We start from the raw sequence: 27,022 nt of genomic DNA on the forward strand, positions 1-27,022 counted from the left end.
ATGCTCTGCTCTGCCGCTGATTGCTATCAGAAGCAGTGGAGTAGTGCCTCCACTGTGCTGCCCAGTGCATCTTTTTGCCCGAGTTACTTGATTTGTTATTGCTTTAAGGCATCCATGCTCTACTGAGAAATCTCATCTGCACTCTTTGAAACTGTTTGGCACTGTAAGTGGATTGTTTGAGTCGGGTGTAGTCACAGAGTTGCCAAACATGCATTTAGTGATGCCCCCCACTGTGCTACCAGCAGGTCTGCCTGCACCTCGATTTAGATTCCTGCATTACTTTGAGGAGGAGAAAATACAGGGCTGGGTTGCAGCCTGCTTTTTTATTAACTGGAATTATGTTCCCAGCTGAGCAGAGGTGTGTGTGCAACCACTGGAATTGGAGTGGAATATTTTGTCATTCGTGGTTGCTTAGGGGAGGCCTGAGAAGCGGGTAGACGGATGCTGCTACGGGAGCATCGATGGACAAGGAGGGATTGGCCTGGCATGCCGAGCTTGAGCCTTCAGCTTGCTTCAGCTTCAGCTTGCTGTAAGAGCAAAAGAAGCTGCTTCTGCAAATTTCAATCCCTGATGGATCTCGTCCCAAAATGGCATTGCCTTGCATTTGGTCTGCCCGAACAGCCCGTTTTGATTGCAGGAGGACACAAGTGTGACTGCCTGCGTGAGGCTTTCTTGATCCCTAAAAAAGTGAAATAGATTTGTTATGGAAAGCAATCTTACTTGAAAACCTGGTTCATCGGGACTGTCTGGGCGGTGCAGCAAACACACTGGAGGAGTAGGAGTTGGGGTGGAGCTGTTTCCACCTAATTCCCTTGTTTTTCCCGGGGTTTATTGCACCATGCAAGCAGATGCGCTCTCCACTTTGGAGCTTAAAGCAGAGCTGGTTAGTAGAGCACTGCCTGTGCTTCCCATGACAGTGTTCTCATTGTGCTTGCCTTTTCTTGCATTAATTTTCTAGCGTAAAGGGCCTTTTGATAAAGGGAGAACCGTAATGAGAAGGGGAACAGCAAAGGTAGGAGTGCCTCCATTTGCTAGCAAGCTGTCACAGGTATGTCTGAGTTGGAGGGAGCCAGCAGTGAGTCAGTGCTCCAGACTCCTGGTGACTCAGGTGGCAAAAGCCCAAGTCATTCTCTTACATGCCTGAGTTGTAGCAAATTTCCTGTAATAGGGTTTCACCTCCTGTAGTGGCCAGTCACAGAGAGGTGTGTCGACCTCTTCCTCCCCTGTGGGTTATGAGCAGCTTGGTTCACAAGGGATGCAGGCAAGTGGCGGTGGTGGCACTTCCCTTCCTGCCAAAACAGGTGGAAACTTGATTTACTCCAGCACCCTCACCCCTACTTCTCTCCTTTCCCCCAACTATGTGCTTTTTAAGATGGGACAAGTCACAGTAGTTGTGGCTGTCTGTCTATTGAGCTTGATGAGATTCTCATGCAAATCTGGAGGTTGTGTTCTCCTGGCAGGTCTGCTTGCGCACATTATCCACTACTTCATCGTACTGGGAAGGATCTATTTTCTGAAACGTGGTTTATTTTTAGTCAAGGCTTTCCCTGTCTAACTGGCAAAAGTTCAGCATTTGCAGCACAATTTGCAGAAAAAGCGATTTCGCTAAATACTTGGGCTGGGGGAAGAGAGAGGAAATGTTGTATTAGCTAGCAAAAAAGCTAAATGCTGACTTGAAAAAATAGCTTGAGACACTGTTGTGAGAGCATAAGGGTGGGTAATGCAAGTTGAGAACTGCATTGCGTTTGCGGCAATGGATAATTCAGTCTGGGTTGCTCTTGATTTTCCTTGTGAGAGCTGCCACAGAGGTTAACCAACGGTGGATGGATGGAAACTGCTGTTCGGGGTCTGGTGGTTGATGTAGCCAACCTCTTGGCCTGTCACTGAGCAGTGAGTTAGCAAACTCACCGTAACCACAGCATCCATGGAAAGAGTACATCAATGCAGAGCATTGCACTGTCCTGTTGGGCCCCCCTGTCCTGGGGCCACTGGAGGCCTGCCAAGGTTTGAGCTTTGTGATAGTGCAGGCACTATCATCCCCGTGTTAGAGTACCCTTGTCAGATACCCTGTGGGATGGCCTGGGGCAGTGCTGCAGCTGTCTCCTCCTCTTCTCCCCAGCTGCTCCTCCAGGGACAAACTCTCTTCGTATGCCTCATTGCTCTCACCAACTGCTCCTAACCATTCTGGGTCTTGAACTGGCTTCTCATGTGAACAGTTACCCTTCAGAGCTGCAGAGATCTTCCCTTCTTGTTCTTGCATCTCCCCTGACGTTTCCACCACTCCTTTTACAAAAGCATCTTTGTTACCGTTAGCTGTTAATGCTGCAGACACCAGACTTCTGAGGGTAACACCAGGGAGTGGATGACTGTGTTCAAAGCCTTTGATACTTACTCCTCTGACAAACTGAGGCTTTATTCCATGTCTGGGCACATAACTGATTTGTTTGCTGCTGCAGGTTAACTCCTGTAGTTTGCTTTATCCTTCTTTCCCCTCTGTCCCCTGATAGCAGACAATTGCACAGCAGCTTTGTCATGGTTCCATTAAGAAAGCAAGGAGAAATTGTTGAGTTTCAATTTTCTTCTGATTGTTTGGAAACCAGAAGAAAGAGGGGAAGTAGCATAGATTTTTAGGTGTATTTTACATTCAGTCCGAGTGGGTGTAGGCTGCCTGCAGGTAATGGAGCGATATCTTTGTGAAAGAACTGGGAATGAAACTTTTAAGTGCTGTTTCAGTCACTGGGATAGAAGCACCATGAGAATCAAAGCAAGAACACCCATCAGCTGTCTAGAGCAGTAATCTTCGCAGGGGGAATTAATCTAATTTAACCTGATAAAAGAATTTATGCAGTGGGGGAAGTCTCTGCCATTTCCTACTCTTCCTGAGAAGACTGGGAAAAATTAAGTGCCCAAATGACCCTCTTCTCTCCAGGGGCAGCTTATGTTTTCCTAAGACCTGTTATTATCTTCCTGTTGAAGAAACATCTATATCAGCTGGCAAATTAGGATTGTTTTGGCTACTCAGTTTTCCCTGGTTCCCTGGAGACTTGCTTATTGCAATCCTATTCGCAAATCCCCTGCCCATGTGGGATGCAGAACATCTAGCATGTGTTGCCTTCCCCGCTCCATCCCCGTCCCCCCCTCCCCCCCCTTATACTACTAATTATTTCAGGGAACTTCAGGAGTGCTTTTAAATTCCTGAAAAGGTATTTCTCTTCCTTTCTGTCTCTTGCCCTCAGATTCCAGAACCCTGATATATTAGAAAGCCAGTCTCTACTTTAAATGGCCTTAAGCATGTAAATACTCAGCTCAATTTCCTTTTACAGTGGCTTGTTATGAAGTGAGCAGGAATCTCAGGGCATCCCTCAGTCAGCTTTTCTTCTGACCCTCGGGTGAAAGCAAGGAGGGTTTTGCTCCAGCTGATGCGTGCTTGGAGGAGGAGGTGTCCACCTCAAGCTTAGAGTACTCTGTAGGAAAATATTTCTCCTATCAGAGAACTTTTGCTGTTATTGTTGAACTATGCTTAAAGTATGTGGGCATATATTGTAATCTGCTGGCAAAGACACCATGAAAATAGCTGCCCTGGGTTGGACCAAAGTCACGTCGGAACTGCTTGTGTCCAAAGCAATGATCTGTCTCCACTGGTGATAGAAGAAAGGCTCTGAGAGGAGATGGATGGAAGCTGGGCAGCCTAATTCAAGACTTCATCTGCTCTAGCCTGACTTTGTGTCTTGCAAATATGGTGGGTTTTGACAGGCTGAGAGCTTCACTTGGCTGACAGCCTCCAGCCCCAGGTAGTCTGGCAGGCAAGGAGCAGCCATGTCTGCAGCTGAATGTTGAAACCATGGTCTGCATGTGTGGTTGCAGAGGTGGCAAGGCTGTCTCTGGGTTATCTGCAGCAAAGGATGGAGCTGACTTTTGCAAGGTTCAGGTGACCGTTTTCAAAACCTTTTAGTGCAATGAGCAATTGTGGCATGTAGATCTGTTCCTACGGAATTTCACAGTTCATGCTTACCCAGCTCTCTAAGCATGACGGTGCCAATTAAAGTGTCTTTCAATTTGCTTTCATATGCAGAGATCTCATGTAGCCCTAATGGAGGGTCAGCGTTTGGTGCCTGTCTAAATTGCTACTTATCCCTTGAGGTTGTTCTGCTCTGCTTTGCTCTGTAATTACTTGCCACGCACTGCATGCTTCCCAGCAGCTTTTGCTGCAGTTTAAAAGGGAAGATGAGGAACAGCAGATGGACATCTGGGAGGGCTGCTGGTAGTGGGCAGGGGGAATGGTTTTGGCCCTGATGCTTGCATGAAGCATACTCTCCAGGCAGATCCCACTGTGGCTCTTGATGAAGTTTCCCTTTCCTTGGTTGACTCACTGGAAAACCCTTTTCACTCGGTTTGCTCTGGAAAGAGGAGCACCCACATGGATGGCTGCTCTTCAGTTGTCATTTACACTGGGGTTTCTGTGTTCCTTTTTGCATTACCCTCAGGTGAAACCCAGGCTTGCTGTTAAAATCATATCCCAGAATTAGAAAGAAACTAGCTCTTTAAGCTGCAAGTGCAATGGGCTATTTAATGTTTTATCAGTTAACAAGGGATTGTGTCGCTTTTTCTTTTTGGCTGTATTTCCATGTAGTTCCCTTGTTTGTTTTCCTCAGATAAAAGATACAGCTTTCATTAAGACTTGTTTAATCCTTTCTTGAGACTGTCTGAATAGTGCCACTTTTTCTAGACAAAGGCCAGTGCTCTGCTTTGAAGTGCTGTTGATAAGGGTTCTTTTTTTCAACCTAAGTAGCTTTCAGAAGAATTGCTGGATTGCTAAATAATAAGTAGTATTTTTAGGTCTTTGAGATATTGTAACTGAAGGCGAGGGAAGGAGAGCAGTAGCATTACTGAACACCAGCACACTGAAGCCACCAGCATTGGGCTTGGTGTGCTGGTGATTTATGAAACTGAAGTTATGGCATCTTGCTTGGATCCCTTGTTGGGATGTAGGATGCTATGGATGCGGCAGTCCACAGCAGCTCCAGTTTTCTGGCCGTACAGGATCTTTGGTCTTGCATTGCTCCTGGATTTTTAGCCAGTAGAGGAGAATCAGAGTTAAGTCATGTCTGGCTGGCATGCTGCTATGGTTGGACTTTAAGTGCCCTTGGGAGGATGCTGGAGGGTCTCACACTGGGCTGTCAGGGTGAAGGAAGATGAGGCTGAGGAAGAAGGTGGAAATGGCAACCTGAAGGTAAAGGTTTCTGGCAGGTTTCTAGAATTGCAGCTTTCTCTATGCTTTGTTTATGTTCTCTAGCCCTGCAAAACTGCTGCGGCAGGGCCTGGGGTAGGCTTTTGTAGGCTGGAAAGACGCCGGCGCAAGGAGGTGGCTGGTACTTCACTTATTCCTGAAATACCTTTTTTATTTTTTCTCATGTTCCTGTCCACAGCCCCTTATTTATTCCATGTGCACGTCGTCCCATCTTGGGAGGGCCCTCACCCTGTATGTTGGGAGGTGTAGCTTGTTTCTGGGACGTGGGAGGATGGAGAGGGGCTCACACGGGTGATGAGGTACCTCCTTCCCTCCACAATTAATCCTTCATTCCTTGTTTTCTGCCCCGGTGCAGTGCTAAGCAGAGACAGCCTCAAGGCACAGTGCCAGCAGCCCAGGGCTGTGGCTGGGCTGGTCCCACGCCTGGGTGGGAGCTGTGGGAGGAGCAGGGGCTGCATCCCTGCATGGCATAAACGCTGGGAGCTGCTGGAAACCCTGTCCTGGGCTTCGGCTAAATGCGCTCCTGGATTAAACTGGGTAAGAACCAGGCTTGTGGAAGCTGGGATAAACAGCTCGACCATGGCAATTTTCTTTATTTCCTAGCGTGCAACTCCTGTAATTCCTCTGTGTTACTTTTATCATCCTTGATTTCTCAAAGTATGTTTTTCTTTTTCTTTCTTCCCTGAGGGTTTTGGGCAGCTATTGTGATGGGCATTTCCTCTTCTCTCCCTGCAGCAGCTTTCATTTTTAAATGAATAGCTCAACATTATTCACATTGTCTTCCAATTTTGTGGGCTTTTTTCTTTTTTTTTTCCTCTTTTGACTTTGACTAAGCAATCTCCTAAATGCTTATGGAGTCCTTGGGGTCACTTTGCAGAAAATGTTTCTTTCCTGTTACAGAAGGTCTCGAATTCAAAGCTCCAGGCAGGAAAACTGCTTTTGTAGTGCTCACTTTTGAGTTTCTGAAAGTGTGATTCTTGCAGGCTTTTTGCTTGGGTTTTGGCCAGGTTTCAATTAAGATCACACTAAGTTCAGCTTTAAGCCAGACTTCATAGGCTTGATGGAGTTGACTTCTGAAACATTTCTGACAACATAATAAACCCCACTACTTCTGGTTTCTACATAGCATCCCACGTGTTAAATCTGTTCTACTCTTCCAGCCCAGTGCCTATTTCCGGCCCTCCCTCCCACCCACCCATTCCCTCCAGAAATAACAGGTTATTATTAGGATCTGTATGCAATACGCATTTACCAGGCTTGACATAGCTTTACATTGAAGACATTTATCTCTTCACCTACGCTGAACTCAGAAGCAGGACCCTAGGGTCAGCATGGTGTACATCTGCAAACCTCCCTTGGTTTGTTCAGAGCGTGATCTTCTGGCTGTGCAAAGACTTAGGTTTGCTTTCCTAATTTAAAGTGACCTGCAATAATTAATTTCTCCACTTAAATTGTTTTTGTTTTTTGAACTAAATACCTTTTAAGTGAGAAGTGGGCTTTATTTGCATTTTAGGGTTTTCCTCCCTGCCCTTTGAGCGCTGAATACTGGTGACGGGCTCTGGGTTATATCAGCCCAGGTAAATGGTATCTGCGGCATAGCAGTGGTGTCTTCTAGGAAGTGTCCAACTTCTCCCCTCTCTGCTATCAAACATTAATCTTGTTGAGGGGAGGCAAAATCTTCTCTCCTGTTGGGTACCTGGGATCCAGCAGTGGGAGGACTGTGATGAGCAAACTGCTCAGGACAGGATGTGAGCCACCTACAGCAGGTCACTGAGATCTTCTCAACCAATTACCATGACCTTGCAGTGTTTGCAGCTTGTGATCCTGATGCTCAGGAGAGAAGTTTCCTGAGTGTTAACTGTTAGAATGGTGCAATCCTAGTACTTGCCACAACTGACTGACTGAGTTGGGTGCACTGTAAGGAACAACATGCTTCTTCAGCTATTGTGCCCCTTAAGGTAGGAAAAAATGAAGTAAAAAAATTCAAAAGGATGGAGGGGGAGAATGGGACAAAAATAGAGATCAGTAACCTTCTATCGTTCTCATTTATCCTTTGAATTAGCTTTTTTTCCAGTGTAACACCAGAATTTTGCAATAAAATCCACATGTGAGAAACCAGTGGTGCGTCTTCTAGTCAAAACATCCTCCATGTCATCTGACTGCTTAAATGGTCATAGAGAAATGTTTGGATTAAGCAACTAGAGGCCAAATGCATGTTGAATGAATTAGTTTCTCTGCTTTATACTGTAATGACAATGCTTTTAGAGAAGCCACATGAAAGGAACATTTCTCAGAGGATCTCTTCTGAATTCATGTGTTTAAAACTGCAAACTTGAGTACTTTTATTCACAGTTAAAACCTTTCTAGGTTTTTTGGGGAGATGCTTTTCCTTGGTTAAGTTTTGTGGCAGGGCAACTGTAGTATGCATGCTTGCTGCTGGTGATGGGTTGGTCTTGGAACAGAGGAGGTTGTATCCTCCTGTTTCAGTCCTTGACCTCTTTTCAAGTCATGACTCACTGTGTCAGCCCCTCTGAGAAGCTTGGTGATAGGTGTGGAGAGATAGTAATTGTTTTTCTTCAAAATTATGCAGTGCTTGCTTATATTGACCTGGGGTAATACTCCAAGCATGGTAATGACTTTTATTTCCATAAGAAAAGATGGACCACTTTCTCTCCATCTTTAGGCTTGTTTCACTTAAGGCTGCTCTACGCAGCTGTTTCTTTGGCGGTTTTCAGATACCAGCCAAAATACTGACATTCAGCCTTCAGAAGGCTTTATGTGTAGTTTAAATGAAGAAATAATTTAATGAAAGACTTAACCATATCACTGCAGCATCCGTTAGGTAGGTATAGTTACGACTACCTAAAAATGCCAAAGGTATAAAGTAAGAAGTTGATTATGGTCCTCCTTAGAAAACCTGGTTAGAATTAGAGGTCAGTTAAAAAAATAAATTTTTAGAAGGCCTTGCAGTTGACAGTTGTCTAAATTTGGAATTCAGTCAGTTGTCTGAATATTATTTTGGAGTGAAAATGTCATTTCCTTCTCTTACTGCCACCAAAGTTGAAGATGCCCTTAAGGCCTCCAAGATGAGATGAGCAGTAGTCATCTCTATGCTGCAACAGTTTCTCTCTTTGACTCTTTTTGCCTGGTGTGTTAAAACCCCTCCAGGTAGGCTGCATTGTGTTTAAATTAGCTGGTCCTCTACCGCAATTAAGAAGCTTTCTTGGCTAAATGTTTAGTGTTAGTATTGAGAGAGAACATTTCTGTAAGTAGCCTGATGCCAAGGCTATTGGTCTGTTAATTGGGGGGAAAAAATTAAAAGGTCAGGGACTATGCAGCTTGCTTGAGCTTTCTAGCCTTAAAGGTTTGGCAGGTGTGTGGTGAAAGAGGCTCTTGCTTTCCTGATGAAAACCCTTTGGATTAAACTTTCTTTGAGTTGAGAGACTTCGTACATCTGGTATGGAAAAGCCTGCAAGCATACCCAGCTCACAGCATCTGTGGAAAAACCAGCTGCTGTGTCTGCTTGTGAGTGGTTGTCTTGGGGATATGCCTAAAAGTCTGGTTTTTTCCATTGCTTGAGCACAGTATCAGGCTTGGCACACTTTGTCACATAAAATAATACGGATAGGGTTCGCAGCTGGCCTACCTTTTAAAGAGCCTATTATTATAACCTTGCCATAATGCATTAATTATGCTGTCGAGGTAATGATAGTGGTATACTAGTATAGCTAAAATGGCTTTGGTTCTGTGCTTCCAAGTCAGCATGTTGCAGGGGTACAAGGCAGTTCTGTTCTGCTGTACTTGCTTCCTCGTCATCGTTGTACTGGTATCTATAAAATTATCCTCTGCTATCTCTCACAAGATTGCAAAAGCTGCAAGGATGAGGCATGAGAAAACAGACTTGGTGTTAATAATTTAGAAGCTAGATGCTTAATGCTTTCTTAATAGTTGCAGTTGCACACATGAAAATGTGATGTATCTATTGATATGAAAGACCCTGCAAAATGCTTACAGTGTGAATTTCTACCTGCGTAAAACTGTACTTTTAGAAATAACTATTCATGTTATACTTACCTATGTGGATATTGGACTGAAGTTGAAAAGTCGCAGCGGTCATGCGTACTGAAATACTTTATAAGATGTACTGATCTGCAACTTAGGCAGTCACCTCCTTTTTGGTGGGAAATGTGACTTTACCAAAGATTAAGTCTTTGGTTTAATTTCAGTTGCATGTGATTTTTCCTTCCAAGTCTAGAATTAAAATTTACAGAAGTAGCAGGGAGACGGATGCTCATTGAATTCCCTTGAGGATTAAGAGGATTTTTAGGATACCTCTGAAGTAAAGAGGTAAGGGAGGAGCTGTCAGCCTGCTCAGTTTGGTATGCTTGTCCCCTGGTGTGTTCCATCTACTGAGCAGATGCTGGAGGGCACCAACTCGGTGTGTGTTTTGCAAGTTCTGCACTGAAGTATTCTGCTTGGTTTGAGATATATGAAATTGCTGCATCTTTTCCCTGGAGGCTGAGCTAAGCTACTCGCTTACCCTGGAATTGAAAAGAAAAAACCAGCTGTTATTAGCAGATCAAAAAGAGCAGTCTGCCGGCCTGCCTAATGCATGAGTTATGCCACAGCCTGGAGCTGGGCTTTTTGTTAAAAGCTACTCAAATAAGAAAAGCAAGCAGACCTCTGAACAGAACAGAAACCAAAACTAACAAAGGAAGCATCTGCTATTCAGATGAACTGATATAGGTGAGGGAGGAAAAAACAAGTCATCAGAGACCTCCAAAGGCTTGCTACTTTGGCCAGAAACCTGCAGTTTGGAGATGGCAGGCATTTCATAGCCTGATGATGGTGATGCAGATGTGCCTATGGTGCAATCCTAGGCAAAAGCAAGCTGGGTGATGGAAGACTGGCATAAGATGCTGAGCTAGGATGCAGGAAAACCATGTATCAGGTCTTACTTTGTTTCGATGAGTCAAGATGCACCTCTCTAGGGCAGCTCTAATTGTCCACCGTGGTTGTGATAAGTACAGTGGGGAGGAAGAGAACCTGGGCCCAGCATCCACCTCCAGTTTTGGCTTGTGCGGTAAAGCAGAGCGCAGCGCCGGTGCGTGGCAGCACCGAGGGGCTTGCTTGGCTGCTCTGCACAGGCATCTCCCCGTGGCAGTATGGTGGGAGCCCTGGTCTGTAGAACATTTAGCTTCGTGCTGAGGTGTACTTTACTTGAAAGTCTGGCAGAAGGCAAAGGTGCTTAGGTTAGTGTTTTCATTACTATGGAATTTGTAATGCTGGGTTAAGGATGGACCCCTGCAAACAGGGGAGCAGAAGGGCTATTTGTTCTGGTTACTCTTCTAGTTGCCAGAAGCCTGGAGAGGAAACGAGAGGAAGGATTGTTGTAGCTCAATGTAAACAGTAGGTACGATATGCCCACAGGCTGCATTGTTGGCACGTAAATCTAGTGAACAGGAGAGAGGACAGGCTGCTTGTATTGACACTGCTGTCAGCTCTCATTTTCTCACAGTTGGGGGACCATGAATGCACAGACCCCATTGACGGGATGTCCTGGTTTTAATCATCTTGGTGAAGAGATTTGTCTGCCCTGAAGCATAACATGTTTTTGCATGTACCTTTCCAATAGCAAAGGGGTTTGCATGCCATTGCTGAATGATCCCTGCCAGCCCTGGAAGTAGCTAGAGCCATGTCACATATCTTCACCTCTTTGTGGAGTGAGAGATGCTTGGCCCAGAGTTTTTAATTGGGTTCGTCATTCTCATTTTTATTGTCTGTGATGTCCATAGAGCTCACAGTATTTTATTTAACCAGCAACTGGTGAGAGCATCCTCATAAAATTTTTGTAACCTATCATTTGATTACAAATTTTGGCTCCTTATATTCAGAAGTGAGTAACCTGGTGTAAGAGTGCCTGATTGCTCGTAGTGTGCACGAGTGCTTGAAGCAGCTGCCAAGAGTGGGAAGTATAGGAGGAGTGCAGAGGAACAGGAAGATTTGGTCAACCTGGTTGGAAAGTAGCTACAGCAGCGAGCAAATACTTCCTCTTACACGCACATGTGATTTCTGACATCAAGGCAGAAGGCTGGCAAGGTGCCTTGCCTTGGAGGACAAGTTGAATGATCTGTATAAAGTCTTCTCTTGCAGCAGAAGAGGCTAAAAACCTTCAGAATAAGAGACCTCCACCTGATCTGTGTTGCTGCTAATTTGTTCTGGATGGTTTGTTACTGCATGGAGAAGGATCTTTGAGCTCTGCTCTGTATTGCTTGTGTTGCATCTTCCCCTGGTTCAAGGCAGATGGAGATGTCCTCTGCCTGAGCCGTTAACCTGTTTCCTGGACCTTGCTGTGTTCATGCATTTTCTGACAGAGCTGATCAGCTTCCTCCTTGCCATGAATGTTTCTTCTGTTAATGACAGATATTTTTGTTTTGGAGCAAAAACACAGCTGGAGCTGCCCTGGCAGGTTTGCTCGTGCCAGGTTTTGAGTAGGACACTTGGTGAAACAGAGGCACTGCTTGGAAACAGTGCCCTGGTCCTTCAGCTGCCAGAGGACAGGTGCAGGGATGAAGTAGCTTCAAACCCCCTCTATTCAGCAGTATGGCACAGCACTGCCTTCCATTCCTTGTGCGTGTACCATTTTTCACAGCCCTCCAGCATCATCCACCAATTAATGGTTTTGGTAAGTGTTTGCTGTGGAAAAGCTGTGGTGTAGAGAGGTGATCCTGGAATATTCATGGAAGCTTGTCCTGACCTGGTGTTGCAGGAGCAACACTGTGCTGTAACCACTGTGTTGTAAGCACGGTCTGCTTGTTCCAGCATCTAAAATTGCAGTGGTTGATGTGGCAGGGATGTCCAGGTAGGTGGAGATGCCTCTTGCCCTCAGATTTCCTCTGTAAAGCTTGTAGCCAATTAATGAGAGTGGATGCCTTTTGTAATGACTTGATGGTTGTGGATGTTGGGTAAACTCTGTGCAACTCATTGGGGGATCTCAGTCCTGGAGTCTGAGCTGCCTTCGTTCTTGTCCATTTGAACACTTGCAGTTTCTGTTGCAGAGTGACACACTGTGGAGAAGACAGAACATGATGTGTCTCACTGCTTTGGGCTCTACACCAGGGAAAATTATGTTTCCCTTCCAAATTCTCTGTCTAAGAAAGAGCAGGTGGTGGTTGTTCTCTGCAAGGACAGTTAGAAGCATCTCTGGTCTCTCCTTGATTTGCTCACGTTGCAGAATCCCGGAAGAGATGGTCTCTTAAGATGCCAGGAGAGAGGGCTTAAATGCTGGAGCCTAGACGTCTCCCAGCTTTGCTGTAATGCCAATGTATGTTAGCTCAGGAGTGGAAGACTGCACGCTAGCTCCAGTCAAGGTCCAGCTCGGCCTGTATCCCCCTGCCAGTGATGACAAGAGTGCATCCTCTGGGAAGAAGAATGAGTCACTGGGTTTAACAGCTGCAGAGCATCTTGTTGTCCTGCAGTTTGCATGTTACTTGGCAGACACTTCCTATAACTTGCTCTGAGTAACAGAACATGCCACAGCCCAACTGTGGGTCACCAAGTGTTTCCTCCTCTTTGCTTTTTTAATCTGCTGTCTTATGGTCTTTCACTGTGAACAGTTGTTCTTTGTTCCTTACCTGGTTTGCATGACACCAGTGGCTCCTGCAGGTTGTTTTGTTTCTTGCCTTGGTACATAGATGCCTTTTTTGTGATGTCTGTGGCTTCATATTTCATGACAATGTACTGTCTGCCTTGACTGTGCTGCTCTGCAGTCTGCATTCAGGCAAACACTGTGGATGCTTGGAAGAGGATTAGAACTGACGTTCTAATTGGAGAGAAAATAGGGTAATTGCAGACTTAGTTGAAAAAGTGTTCTGTGCTTCATTGCATTGACTTTCTTGCTGGAGGAGTTGTTGAACATAGTGAAGAGATGGAATTTAGAAACATGCCCACATCACCCCACATCTATTACTCATCAGGCATTTTGTTGCACATCTTGCATTTATTCTGTTGCTGAAACATGAGGCAATTTATCAGTGTTTCTGTTCTGTAGCTGGATACCTCTTTGTGCTGTCTGTCTTTCCAGCTAAAAATGAAGTGAGAGCAATGCTCTCAGTGGTTCATTTAGAGGAAGACAGAAGTTGGCTGCTCTCTCCATTTAATCACTTACTTAAAAGTACTGAAAGCTGCAAATTAACTCATTTTAGTTTTCCAAATGCTGTGATAAGAAAACAACCAGCCCTGTTTCCTCAGAATTGCCAGAGTTGATGTCCATGCACATGACAGTCTAATGTATCCAAAGCCTAACTCACAGGTTCCTATGCAAGAGCACTACTACTTGAGATGGCTTGATGTAAATAATAATGCATCCAGTGAATTGATTGTCATGCTCCAGAATAGACAGTACACTTGCCAGCAGCTTAATTTACTGTGGTACACGGGGAGAACAGCTCTGTGTTGGTGGTGGGTTTTTCTAGTCTTGCCTCAGCAAAGATTTTTCTTTGCATCCCTGGATTTCTGCTTTGCGCATATAGAGGTATTAATTGGTATGGACTTTGGAGGCGAAGGGGAAGCTGTGCCAGTTAGCACGTATGTTGAGGGCTTTTGCTCCAGGTGACTTGTGAAGGGAGCAGGCTAGAAGTTAAGCCTACAGATCTTGCATCTGTGCCAAACCTTGTGTTTTTTTCTCTGCTGGTCCATGTTGAGAGGAGTGGAGCTCCATCAGCAGCAAAACAGTAGAAACTGGATGGTGATGGGTTTGGTAAAACTTATCCTGCATGTCTTGGTTTCTCTTCCCAATGGGGTTTCCTTAAAACTCTCCCCCTTCCCCATCCTCTAGTGGCTGGTGCTAGATCAGATTGAGAAGGGTCTTTGTCCATGGCAAGGGCTCCCAAGCACTAAGATGCCGAATTTAGTTCATGGTGGGTCTGAGCAGAAGGAATAGCTGCCTGCCTGGCTGAATGCCGATTGCTTGGTGGGACTTCTCCGCTCCTTTTGCTTTTTGGGTCATCCCATGGTACCTGGCATGGTTTCCTGTGAGGCTTGTATTTACTGTGCATGCAGGATTTGTTCTTCACCGGGGACCAGAACATGACTGATGTTACTTTAGGAATAGCAGCAGCAAAACTAGGCTGCTGTCATCTGCTCTCTGAAAGCACTTGGTTGCTGTTTTTCCCATGCCACAACAGAGCACTTCAGACTTCTTCATCTTTTGCTCCAATTGCAAGTAGCTTTCTTTGGTGTTTTGTGTTCCAGAAGAACCTTGTGGTAACACAGCACCAACATTCTGCTGTTCGGGTAGATATATGGCATGGACATGTCCTTCCCCTGACGGGAGGAGGAGAGCATGGACAGATGTTATGCATCACATCAGGTGACCTGCTACAGCATAGTTAGCGTTAGTGGTCCCGAGAGCTAAACTTCTGTGGGGTTTGGTGTGCCCATGTGTCCTTTCTGTCGTGGGATGGAATTCGGCACAGTCTGGTTTTGCAAAGTAGTCAAGAGCTGTTGGAGAGCTTTCTCCTGACCTGCCTTCCTGCTGGAGCAGAGCCTGCGAAGTGCCAGCCTTTGCTGATCTGAAGTCAAGGGGCTGGTGTCCCATGAGGTGCATGGCGCAGGGGATGGAGAAGCCTTGTGACAGGTTGGGAGCAGTCAGCATCTGTGGTTGTGCTGAGCGTGTTACTTACCCACATGCCAGAAAGTGTTTATCAAGGCTTGGGTTTGCAGACGGTAGAGCTCATTAATTAGGGCAGCTCAATGATGTGGCAGGGGCCCAGGTTTGGATACACTTTTGGGCAGCTGCTTGAAGAAGGAGGCAATTGCTGAGACATTCATAAACTTGACTGTGAGCAGACTTCCCAGTTGCCTTGTCCATGATGGAGATGGAGGAGTGCAGCCAGGAGCTGCGGTACTCATCCCAGGGGAGGCGGCAGGGAACAGCCTCAGGAGCCTGCTGCTCCCTGACATGCTCCGCTGCGTCAGCTCTCTTGATTAATCGCCATAATAAATTTCTTCCTTCAAAAGCCTAAATGAGCAGAGCTCTGCCAGAGCAGTGCCAGGAGTGGTGGCTTTTTCTGTTTGGTTTTTTTTTTTTCCTCCCGTAAGCTTCATGTGAAAGAGAGTGCTCTTATAGTCTCAAGAAAAATAGCAACAAAACAATGCTAAATACTGGCTATAAACCCCATAATTATCTGCTGCATGCATGTTGCAGTGGCAGTGGGGACATCTAATGCAAGCCCCTTGTTATCTTAGCTTTTTTTTTTTTTTCAGTGCTTACACGAGTTTAAGACTATTTTAATATTATTCCTCTATATTTAGAAATAAGGGCACAATAGTTCAGCCTCTGAACACCTTCAGTCTTTGCATGTCTCACAAGATGGCTAGGAGGTGTGCTGGTATCTGCTTTTATGGCCCCATGTCCAAAAAGAGCTAGGCTGACCCTTCTGGTTGCACACATTTCCCCAAATTGCTGTTGTCTTGTTTTCCTGTACAAGCTTTCTCCTGTTTTCCTCCTGAAAAATAACACAGTGGATGGTGTCAGGAGCGGAGTCAGGGAATTCAAAGTTAATTGCTGAGCTTGTCCTAAGTTCACCCCTCTCACACTTCTTGCCATGGCAGCCTGTGTTTGCAAAGATAACATTGTGTTAGCAGGAAGTATATTTTCTGCTGCATGAGGAATTGGTTAATGTTTATGTGCCTCAGTTTCCCCATTTAACACATTTAAGAATGTGTTCTTTAAATCTTTAAAACTCCCTCTCTTCTCCCAAGCTTGCATCTCTGTCAAACTGGAATGCATTTCGTTATAAAATCCTCTGCAGCAGTGCTGTCATGGAGCTGATGCTGCTACTTACAGACAGGCACAAAGTGTCTTTCTGTGCATCTTTGGGGAATAGCCTCTGTAACAGGATTGGTCTTGAAGCTTCCTTTTTTTTTTTTTAGGGGTATTTTTACAGGCACTGTGGTTAAAGTCTTCTATTCATAAAACCTTAAATCCTGAAATATGGCTCCATTACAGTATGTAGTGGGATTTGGAAAAAAAGTCTGCTAGAATTGTATATAAGGGGTAGTGGAACAGTTAGATCATGTTGAAGTTGTTAGACTTTCGATTGCGGGTGCATGTTAAGTTTGGATTTGGTGGTTGTTTTTTGGGTCCTTTTTTGTGGGTGGGTTTTCTTTTGTTGTTGTTGGTTTTTTTAATGAATGCAGAGCTATTAATGTTTTTCTTTTTTAAAAAAGCTAAACAAATAATGGGCCTTCCATCTTATAAAAATGTCCCTTTTACGAGTGCGTGTTTTTCCCAGTTAATGGTTATTTTAGTGGAGGCTGCCCTGTTCTTTCCATCTGATCTCTATGCACACACCTCTGAATGTTTCCATTTCAGAAGGGAGGAGGACACCGGTGCCAATAGACTAACTTCAAAAGCTGCTACTCAGAAAAGTGTCACAGTTCTGAGGTGCTAGGAATGAGCAAGAAAAAACCAAAACCACCACCAACACCCCTTAAACTTTTACTGCCATGCAAAGATAACAGAAAAACTCGCTATTTGTGGGGCAGCAAGCATCCTTGTCATGCTAAAATAGTGGAACTGAATGGTCTTTCCATCCTCTAAAAAGATTTGAAGATATTTAGGAGCACCTAATAGTTTTTAAAGAAAGTATGATGCTTTATCTATTGAATGCTGCAGTTGTGGTGTCATGCTGTGACTTCAAATGGGACTTCTGGGTGCTGCTTAGCTGCAGGATGCAGGGGTTCTTTTTCTCCATATGGTATCATATTGCCAGTGGTTTTCATACTGCAGACCCAAGAGGTACCCAGTAGTTGTGCTTGCCCTCATCCCTAGCGCCCAATTCCAGCCGTCCTGGTGGAGCCAAGTTTGAAGTAGGCAATGTTTTTCTGTCCAAGCCTCCTAAGAGCCGATTGAGAGGGAAGGGGAATGCCTTTTTTTTTTTTTTTTTCTCCAGGAGCAGCTGAATGCAATGCCCCAGTTACCATGTTTTTTTAATGGAGTACTTAAGAGGATGTACAAAAGCATCTTGAGCACTTTCAGTACAAGGAGAACGAAAGGACCTAGATTATGTTGGCACTGCAGCAGAGGCTTAAATGAGTGTCATTGATTCATTGTTAGGAGATGACCCAATTTGGACTGTATTTATGGGGAGTAGGAGGGGAGAATGGACCTGTTTCAGATGACTTCTGAGCCTTAAATGTACTTACAGGCTTTGTGTAGGGATTGCACTGGCTCCCGCTGGGTAAACAGAGCCCTTTGGAGGGTGTTCCGCATGTACTGGCATGGTGATGCATCCTGCTCTTCCTGGCTAGACACGTGCTGCCAAAATGGGTTGATTCATGCGGCGTCTCTCTGCATGGCGTTGTATTGGCTGTGGAAAAAATGAGTTGTCAGGCAGAGCCTGCCCAGCTGACTTATATTTATTTTGGTGCATTTTATTGCAAGGCTTTTAAAGTCTCCAGTTACTATATAATTCATAGACTGGTTCCAGCCAAGCGGATCTTTAGCTGAAGGCTGTGACCCTGCAAAGGACTGGTGAAGGTAACAGGTCGTTAAGTTTGCACACAGTGGGATGCTTCTCTTTCTCCCCTCCCCTCTCCCCTTGTGTAAAGTGTCAGACCATTTGTTTTAAGCACCACCTGTGTCACAGTCCCCTGTCCCCTTCGTGTCTCCTGGGTGGGATGGCAATGAAGAACTTCCTTTTCATCTTAGAGGGCTCCGAAAGTTGGGTATTAGGGTCTACTGCCACTGTCTGGATCTCCTTCTGGAAGTGTCCTACCTGTCTATTTTAAACAGCTCTGGTCCTGCATCTGAAGATCTTGTGAAGGATGTAATTTCTCAGATTATCTTTTTTTTTTTTGCTCCTTGCAAGGGTTCTTGTAGTAATTACATCAAGCTCAACCCAGATGATGCAAACTGCTTTGAGAAGTGTGCAAAGCAGAAGCTGCTGTGGGCTTAAACCCATCTGCAAATTTGGGAAGGGAATGAAGAAGATAAGCAGGGAAAACTCACGAGGGCTCAGAGCTTGCATCATCAGCTGCAAAGCTTAGATGCATCCGTTATCAAAAGTATCAAAAACTGATGTTGAATGCAGTGTACTGCACAGCTGGAGGCAAGAGGACATGGATGGTCTTGTGGGTCCCTGGAGTCTGCCAGCACACCACCGTCAGAGCGGCACCAAGTTGCCTACAGCAACTGCAAAGTTGAGCATGTTGGGGCAAACTGGAGTTTCCTCCTTTCCCTGGCTTTCGGGGGGGTATAAATGGCAGTTTTGATAACTAACGGCTTCATGCAGAGAGGTCTGTCTGGTGTGGGAGATGTGAACCGAGTTCAGGCTTGGATCTGTCTCCTTTCTGTCATAGGAGCTTTACACTGGTTATTGTTTGGTTTGTTTTTCTTCCTGATTTTTTTTTTTTTTTTTTAATCAGATTTGATAATGCTGGTCCAAGTAAAGGATAATGCAAATTAGGTGACTTGCCCTACCTCTTTCACAGCCACTGCTGTGTGTAGTTAGTAGTTTAATGATAAATGAGTAGTTTAATGAGAAATGAGGCAAGGCAGCTCTCCTATGACCAAGCTGGCTCTGCGGGACTTAGGAGTAAGATGGGATAGTAATTGAGTGTGATGTTGTGGTCTTTAGAGCAAGACTACAGGAAATTCATTGTATTCCTTTGAACAGGATGGAGCCTTTTGTGTGATTATTTTTTTAAAAGTTTAATTCTGTAATCTTGATTCATTATCTAACAGCAGGAACACTCCCTGAACTTGGAAATGTATTTTAAGACTCTGTGTTGGTCTGTCTGGGGAGCTCTGGCTGTCCCCCTGGTGTGGGGCATCTTGTTTAGCAGATGCTGGGAAGGAGTTTCGTTGCAGTGGTCTGCTGCTGTTTGCTCACCTCCAAGGTATGTTGTGGGCTGTGTAGTTCTTGCTGACACAGACCTCCCCCAAACTTCCCTTCTGCTGTGTCTCTTGTATATGAGAAGTCACTCCAGAGCAGCTTACCACTGCATCTTCCCACTCAGTGAAATCTGTCTGTAGGGGTGGTCTGTCATTCATCTGTCCTGCCTGGTAAGCTGACTCCTTCCAGAGCTCACTGCGATTTCGGAAGGAATAGAAAATACCTTTAATGCCAGTGCCTTTGCATCAGGAAGATTGATTACAACTGTTTACTTCATCCTGATAGCTTCTTCTCCTAGGCTTTTTAAGTGTGTGTGGATTATAATTTTATGTCCTCTTGAATTTAACAGCTTTAAAAGGACTGGTTGGTGTTATGATGGGGTGTGCAGAAACTTCGTGCCCTTCTGTTCTAGAGCAGAAAATGCTTCAGGCACAAAGAACAGAGAGCTGTCCTGTAAAGCAATCCACTGCACGTTTGCAACCAAAGTCCTGTTTTGAGCCCTACAGGGTAATGTTTAAGATTCTCTTTTAATTTCTGTGTGGCCTTCAGCTTTAAAAGAACACAGCTGAGTCTGCTTCATTACCATGCCACTTTTGAGTCGCATGTGCTGTGGTCCACAAGCCTGCAGAGTGGCTTTTCTGCCACTGTGCTTCTCCCTGATGCTTTTAACCTGGTTTCAGTTTCATCTGCCTGCTTTTCCCTAATAACCTCCTGCCCTATTTCAGCTACACTTTTATGGCATAGAAAGCCTAGAGAATTAATTTTGTACTTGCTGGAGAGATGCAGTCCTAAGTTGACAGCTCACCCTGAGGGAAGACAGATGGGACTCTGGCAGCTCTGCTAGCTTCTTATATGCCAGCAGCCCATCAAGGGTAGAAACAGTGTATCTGGAGGCCCTTCCCTGGAGATATGAAGAGGTTGTTAGTGTATTGCCATAGGAGGACACAGGGAATGGCTCCTTAGAAAGTTGGGCTGCAGTAGGTAAGCTGCCCACAGAATAGCTCACACCTGTGTCCCACTCTTCCATCTGGTTCGGAGATTGTCAGTGGAGCAGTGGAGTCACCAAACGACTTGCAGTGTGGATGGGAGAGCCTGTGGATGAGCTGTGGTGCTGCTGCACCGAGTGGGTAACATCCTTGAGCATCACTGAGTGAGGAAGTCCACAGAGCCTGGCGTGGGTTTGCTCATCACCTGCCTGGGTTCCTCACTGTTGCATCCTGAAGCCCGGTGGGAGCATAAGCTCTTTTCTCTGAGGCTCCTGCAAGACAAAAGGCAAAGTGCTCCAAGCCACAACAGCTTCCACTCTAAAAATACCGTAAAAGGCTGTGTCCTTAGAAGCTGGGCATGGGAGCAGTTCCCACCCACATTGCTGCAGCGTGAGTCACTAGGCTATTGCAACTGCTCTCCGTGTGGATGCCCGGCTAAAGATGCCGAGAGGAGGAGCAGCGGGAGGAAGGGGAACTGCTCTGTAGCGCTGTGGAAGTGATGAAGAGTTACGAAGAAGAGAATGACATGCAGGCACGCATGAACTTGACCAAAGTGGCAGCTGGTTTTGCTTTCGTTAGGGTTTTCTTTGTTTGGTTGGGGTTTTTTATGTTAGGGTTTTTTTTTTTGAGAACTTCCAGCACATGCTGCTTGCTGATCATTTGAGCTTAAGGTGTTTGCAGCCAAGAGTCTTCTGAATGTGCAGAAACCCCAGTTTCCTTTTAGGAAGCACAGTAATTGCCACACGAGTCATATGAAGCTAGGAAACCCCTCTGACTTGGAAGCACGTTTTATTTACTCTCTTTAAGCAAAATTTTTCTCTCCCTCTCCTCCGTCCTTGCCTTCATCCTTCTTTTCCCTACCCTGGTGCAGAAATAGTCTGTGCTTCCTTGTGACAGATGGTGTAAAAACACATCTCCCTTATGTTATGCGCTGCTCTTACCTCTGCTTTTCATCCAACATGTAGGTACTAGGGAGTGAATTTGGGTTTGTTTTGGTTCCTTTCCTGAGGCACCGCCCACCTGCCCTGGCCCCAGTGATTGTTTTCCCTTTTCCTTCCCCTTTGCTTGATGTCGTGGCTCTCTGGGCTTACCCTATTAAGTACGACAGTGGGAAATTCTATAAAAAGCTTCCTTTATTTAGATGCCAACCCAGTAGTGACATCATGTGGCACGTCTTCCAAGTTCCTCCAGGCTGAGCGGATGGAGGGAGGTGGTGGCCATGAAACTGAGCCCTCCGTTTTTCCCAGTGCATCTCCGTAGTTCTGCTCTGTGGCTGTACTTCAGAATAACCCGTCCTCCTCCTCTGGATGGGGAGGTCCCCCAACAGACTGGTGCATCTCCTTTAGCAAACATTTTAACAGTGTAACATGGCTGTGGTTGTCTTCCTGCTCACGGCTTTCAGGTTAGTCGTTTGAAGTGCTTTTTGGTGGGTGTTCACCCTGACTTCTCAGGGAAGCAGGAGGCTTGCACACTTGGAAGCTGTTAAATTTTGCATCAGGCTAGTCTTAAATAACTTTGGCAGGGGAGCAGGTGGTCTAAAAGTATGAATGCCTGCACGGACAGGCAGAGAACAGGAGGAATGGGCACATCTGAGATGTGCTGCTTGTTTTACGGTGGAGGGAAGGGGGCAGCTGAGTGAGACAGCAGGACAAGATTTGGCCACCAAAGTGATGGACTGACAAAGTTATTTTTTTTGTGTGTGGTTTCTTTAAAAAGTATTGGTTTGAGCATTTCTGAATGGGGGAAAGCTGTGTATTTGCTGAGGGTTAATAAGTATAGAGTGTGACCTGGACATTCTGGAGAAGTTATCCATGGATTTCATTTACATCTTTGGAGGAAAAAGCATGCTGCGTTGTGCTAACGTTCCCCTGTACAAGCTCAGTTTGTTTAAATGTTAACACAGGCTTTCCCTCACCTGCCTGCTGTAATTCCTGGGTATTTTTCTATGTGATCAATAAACCAGAGCTTATTTAAGCAACTAAATGGTACAAAACTCTCTGCTGGGGGCCATTTAATTGACTTCCTTTATTCTATTCATCGTACTATTGAAGGAAGCCATCAGGTTGCTGTACCTCATGGCTCTTTTACTGTCCACTAAACATTGATTACACCTTTAGAGCTGGGAGAATTTTGGGCAGCAGGCTGAGTAGACAATTCAGTTTGTCCATAATGCAGATTTTTCCAGCCCTCCCTAGGATTTGGGTGAGACGAGAGGCGGATTCCAGCGAGGCGCCAATGCTTGCTCTGCACTGCTGCTCTGCTTGTTGACGTTTTCTCCTTCCCACGTTCTCCACCTCGATACTCTGAAGTATTAAAAAATAAAAATAAAACCATATTGCACAAACACTCTGCAACTCAGTAGGGGTGGCCAAGATACTTTGTACTCTTCAGAAAGTTATTTTGCCAAGTTAGGCGGTGCTAAAAGAAAATACAGATTTGCAGGTGCCAGTTTCAGACAGTATCTTGCCATCAGATGGCACAGAAAAGTGTGAACTTTGAGGCAGCAAACAAGATCTTTTCCCAGGGCCTCTTGTGTTCCCTGGCAAGAAAATTCAGTGTTCAAAATACCACCTTAATTAAAAAACAAGCATGTTTTTACCATTGGGAAGTGATATCCGATAATGTTTTCACTGAAGAAGGGGTGTGGGGATTGTGTATTTTTAGCTGCAGCTATTCTCAAGTTGTTGTTCTTTTATGACCTTTTCTTAATAATACATTTTTCTAATGCTTTCTTCAAAAATTTTGTAGTTCCAGAAGCTTTTTCAGCCAAAGATGTGTTGCTGGGGGAGGAGAAGAGAGAGGAGCAGCCCACAGGCAGGAGAACTATCAAAATCTGTTTGCTGGTGGATTTCGGTGCCTAAGAGGGTGTAACGTTAGAGTTGGGTGCATCTTGTGAGGGACGTTTCCAAGGTCAGAGGGGTGGCTTGTGCTTCAGCTTTTCCCCAAGCTGCAGCAACTGTAAGATTGCCACTGCCTACTCCTTAAAAGCAGTTAAGAATGTTAAAAAAAAAAAAATAGAATTTGGGCAACAGATTGAAAAGGTTGGAAGAGGAAAGCTTGGACAGAGGAATGATGTGCTGATGGACATGCTGTAATACAAGAATCCCAGGGGAGGGCAGGCATAAGGAATGGCAGCTTAAGTTTTAGGTCTTTGTGTAGTGGTTTGGGCTGTGGCTGACTGTCTGGAGACACTTGGGACTTAACTTGCAAATGTTGTCTCTGAAATGATGAGAGAGCCAACAAATTCCCATGTAAAACCTGAAGGTCATCATCAATACACAGCCTGCTGCGCTTCTCACCTGGTGTCTACAGACTGAAAAGCGAACACAGATCCTGGGGGTCAGAGCAGCTGGTCTTTCGTGAACATCAGTGTGGCCATGAAAAAGCTTCTCCAAGAGTGGTGGTATAAAAAGCAGGAGAGAAGTGTTTTCAGGTTGGGTTGCAGATGCTATCTGTGTCTTGGTAGCTACCAGCAGTGGTGGTTGGGCTTTCCAAAGTGAACTGCACAGCTTAGTGTTTCTCCATGCTTGTGATTTCATGGCATTGGGTGAGGAAAGCAATTAAGCTGTGCGTAAATAGAAAGCACACACCGTGTGAATGCAGGCAGGAGGAAGGACAGGCAAAACATGTCCATGCTGCATCTACAGCTTGCCACTGCATCACGGTGGGCATCAGGGAAGTTCAACCTGCCAGTGGGGCTGGAAAAGTGTCTGGCTTAGGCTGAGCCTGGGGAAGGCACAAGGAAGGTGATCAGGAGTTTCTACTAATTGGCAATAAATGATATGAAGGAGACATTCTCTGAGCCAAGACTGTTTTGGGTTGTGGTAGTTGAGTATTTCATATCCTGAATAATACTTGGATTTTTGGTGCCCTTCTTGGTTTTAGGACCTGATACTTGATATTCTGGTTGTTTAAAAAAGAAGTATAAATAAAAAGCCACCAAGTGCGTGCATGCATTCAGTGCTTTTTTGGGAACTGTAAGCTTGGCACTGTGTTTTCATGTGACACTTGTGTTTAATTCTGCATCACTTACTGGCAGGAGCACCACAGGCTTAGTGCCTGGTGCAAGAGTGTTTTCTTTGTCACTGAATGAAAGAGCAATATCAGCAAGAGTGGAAGTTTCACCTGGATGGTTTTGAGGTGAAACATGGTGATAAGGCATCTGGCAGGAAGGAGGTGCCGTGCATGGTGAGAAGAGAGAAACAGCAGATACTCAAAGTATGATACTAAGAGTATGATACAGCAGATACTCAGAATGGGCAGGGCATCTTCTGGAGATGGTCTGCAGCTATAAAACAGGGGCAGCCACTTGAAGCCAGGTGAGTGGTGCAGAGTTGTGCCCACCTCTTCAAGCTATGCAGCTGGAGCATTGTCGTCTTCTGCATCTGCAGGACCTGTAAGGTGATGGAGAAGGTGCTGGAGTGTGTAGTCCCAGCAGGGATGGGAAGGACAGGACTGGGCTGCGCCTGGATCCAGGCTGGATTTGCCATGTGAGCTCTGAAGGCCTCTGTCCCAAATCACCCCCTTCTGCTTCTTGTTGGGAGTGGGCTTGTTATTCTACTGAAACCCCTTCCGAAAGAAGGAGGGAGAAACAATCTGGGAAAGCAAATATTTTCTGGTATCGGTGAGCAACAGTACAAGCTTTTGTTTTCTGTCAATGGAAGGAAGTGGGATAAACATGTAATAGCTTTAGCGCAGCACAGTCTTAACTGCTGCAAAAGAGATTTAGTGCACACCCTCCTGTCGTGGGTCCTAGGAGACGATAGGGTGGGGAGAGATCCGTAAGGGGAGGATAGGCTGCTTGGAGCAGGTGGGGAAAGGTGCTGGTTTTGGTTTGCTGCAGACATACATCTGTCTGAAGCAGGTGCTAAAGGAAGGTGTGCAACAAGTGAGCCGAGGTGGGAATCTAGGTCTGGGCTTACATGGGAAATGGGGACCAGGAAAATGAATACTCCTTGGCTTGTGCTCAGCCAGGACACAACTGAAGCAACTGTGCTTTAAATTAAAAGGTGGGCTCACAGAGGCTCATCTATACTCAGCTAATGGTGATGAAGTGATGATGAAGAGTGAACAGCTCAGATCTCTGTTCTCTGGAAAAATCCTTCCTGCTGACGGACTTGATGTTCTGTAAAAAATAAAATGCAAAAAACTCCCATGCAGTTGCTATTCTATTTTGAAGTCTTGCCTGAAGGCCTGCAGGCATGTTCTAACTCAAGCATGGATCTTATTCTTTGTGTTGGCCCTATTCTTTACTTTAAGGGGAAAAAAAAGTGATTTCTTTATGCCTTTCCTATAAAAACACCCTCTAATGCCCTCAGATGCTTATTTATTGACAACTTCCCTTTTCCAAGCCTTCTTGCACAGTGCCAAGTCCAGCTGCACTTCAGTAGGATGCATTCAGCTCTCCCAGGTTTTGATCTTGGAACAGGAAGATTCCCATTCCCCAAGCTGCTGAGGAAATCATTGTCCTGCTGCAAATGTCTTTTGTAGCAGTTAGCTGAAATTTTGCATTTATAAGTGAACCATTTGAAGTGCATGTGTTTGAAGTGAACTGTCTAGTTGTTGCTTTGTTGAGTCAACGCATTTTTAAGATCATAGAATCACAGAATGGTTTGGGTTGGAAGGGACCTTTAAAGACCATCTAGTTCCAACCCCCTGCCATGGGCAGGAACACCTTCCACTAGACCAGGTTGCTCTAAGCCGCGTCCAGCCTGGCCTTGAAGATAAATGCATCTTTCAATTTTTTTTATTTTTTTATTTTTTAATATTGTTTATTTTAACTGAGGATGTCTTCAGCTAAGTCAGACTTCATCTTGTGGTTCTGAGTTACCGGCTGGACTTAAACCATGGCAGAAACACAGGTGATAGTTGAGTTACGCTCATTTGTCTCCTGGGGAGAACAGGGCCTGCTGCTGCTTTTATGGGCAGCCTTGCATGGGTCCCCATTGTGTCAAATGCTTGTCTTTATATCACTGCAACAGGCTCTCATCTACTTAAACTTCTCCCTCTGCTTTTTAGCTCATCTGAGAGGGGGTTTTGTAATTTTAGTTACATGCGTTAGACGTATGTTTACGTTTCCCTTTTCAGTGGGAAAACTTTTCTCAAACATTTTCATTACTAGACTTGAGCCTGCTGTGGTCCCCTTTGACTTACTCTTATCCTGCATCCGTTACTATCCATTATTCACGTCAGAAATGCTGTGGACATGCAAAACAGTAATTGTAGGCAATAGATCCACTGAGGTTTTGAGCATTGGGGTTTTTTTTTTTTTGAAGTTCCTTGTGTTGCTTTCTCAAGCATACTTGATCGAAGGCGCTGTCCGAACACCTCTGAAAAACTAGAAATGGAAAGATGACGTCTGGTTTGGTGTCTGCCTATGTGATCTGGCTCACTCAGTTGCCCATCCCCATTGGTACTGGGCTGCATGGTGGCACCTGTGGGTTCAGGTCCACACCAGACCAGCTCAGGGCTCTCCATGCACCACATGGAGTTGGACTCCAAATGTGGGGCTGGCTCAGGCCATTCCTTGTGCCACCCTTCCACCTTTGAGTCTCATGGAATAAAGTAAGGGATGAACCAGATGATGTACGTTCTTCCCCAGAAACCAATCTGAATCCATGTCTGCTCCTGATGTTGTGATCATTGCAGGAGGTTTCCCAGCCAGAGGTGGGGAAGACACTGGGTTGGCAAACCTGAATTTCAAGTTCAGCTGGTTGGCCTAGGAGTGCTGGGGGTGTATGCTGTTACACAGTGGTACATGCCAGGAACTGTGGCAGTGCTCTGCCATCTCCCTGGTGGAGGGGTACATGCTGGGGGCTTGGCTTCGCTGTCACGGGTCAGGTGAAAGCATGGCCAGTGTGGTACAGCCTCTGAGACAGCAGCATGGG

At 45.4% G+C, this 27,022-nt stretch overlaps 1 protein-coding gene across 4 annotated transcripts in view; it reads left to right on the forward strand.

Annotated features, from left to right (window-relative positions):
• The window catches only part of LOC115607638 (USP6 N-terminal-like protein), an 84,797-nt gene that overhangs the window by 12,405 nt on the left and 45,370 nt on the right, over positions 1 to 27,022 (forward strand). The window contains exon 1 of one of the 4 annotated variants that reach the window (XM_030485168.1): positions 16,447 to 18,244. The exons of the other annotated variants lie outside the window; for them this stretch is intronic. The gene's annotated coding sequence lies outside the window, so the exon portion shown is untranslated. Of the gene's footprint in view, positions 1 to 16,446; positions 18,245 to 27,022 lie in introns of those variants that run through there. 4 annotated transcript variants of the gene reach the window in all.

The sequence above is a fragment of the Strigops habroptila genome, chromosome 4, assembly GCF_004027225.2.
Source record: "Strigops habroptila isolate Jane chromosome 4, bStrHab1.2.pri, whole genome shotgun sequence".
NCBI classification, from domain to species: domain Eukaryota; kingdom Metazoa; phylum Chordata; class Aves; order Psittaciformes; family Psittacidae; genus Strigops; species Strigops habroptila.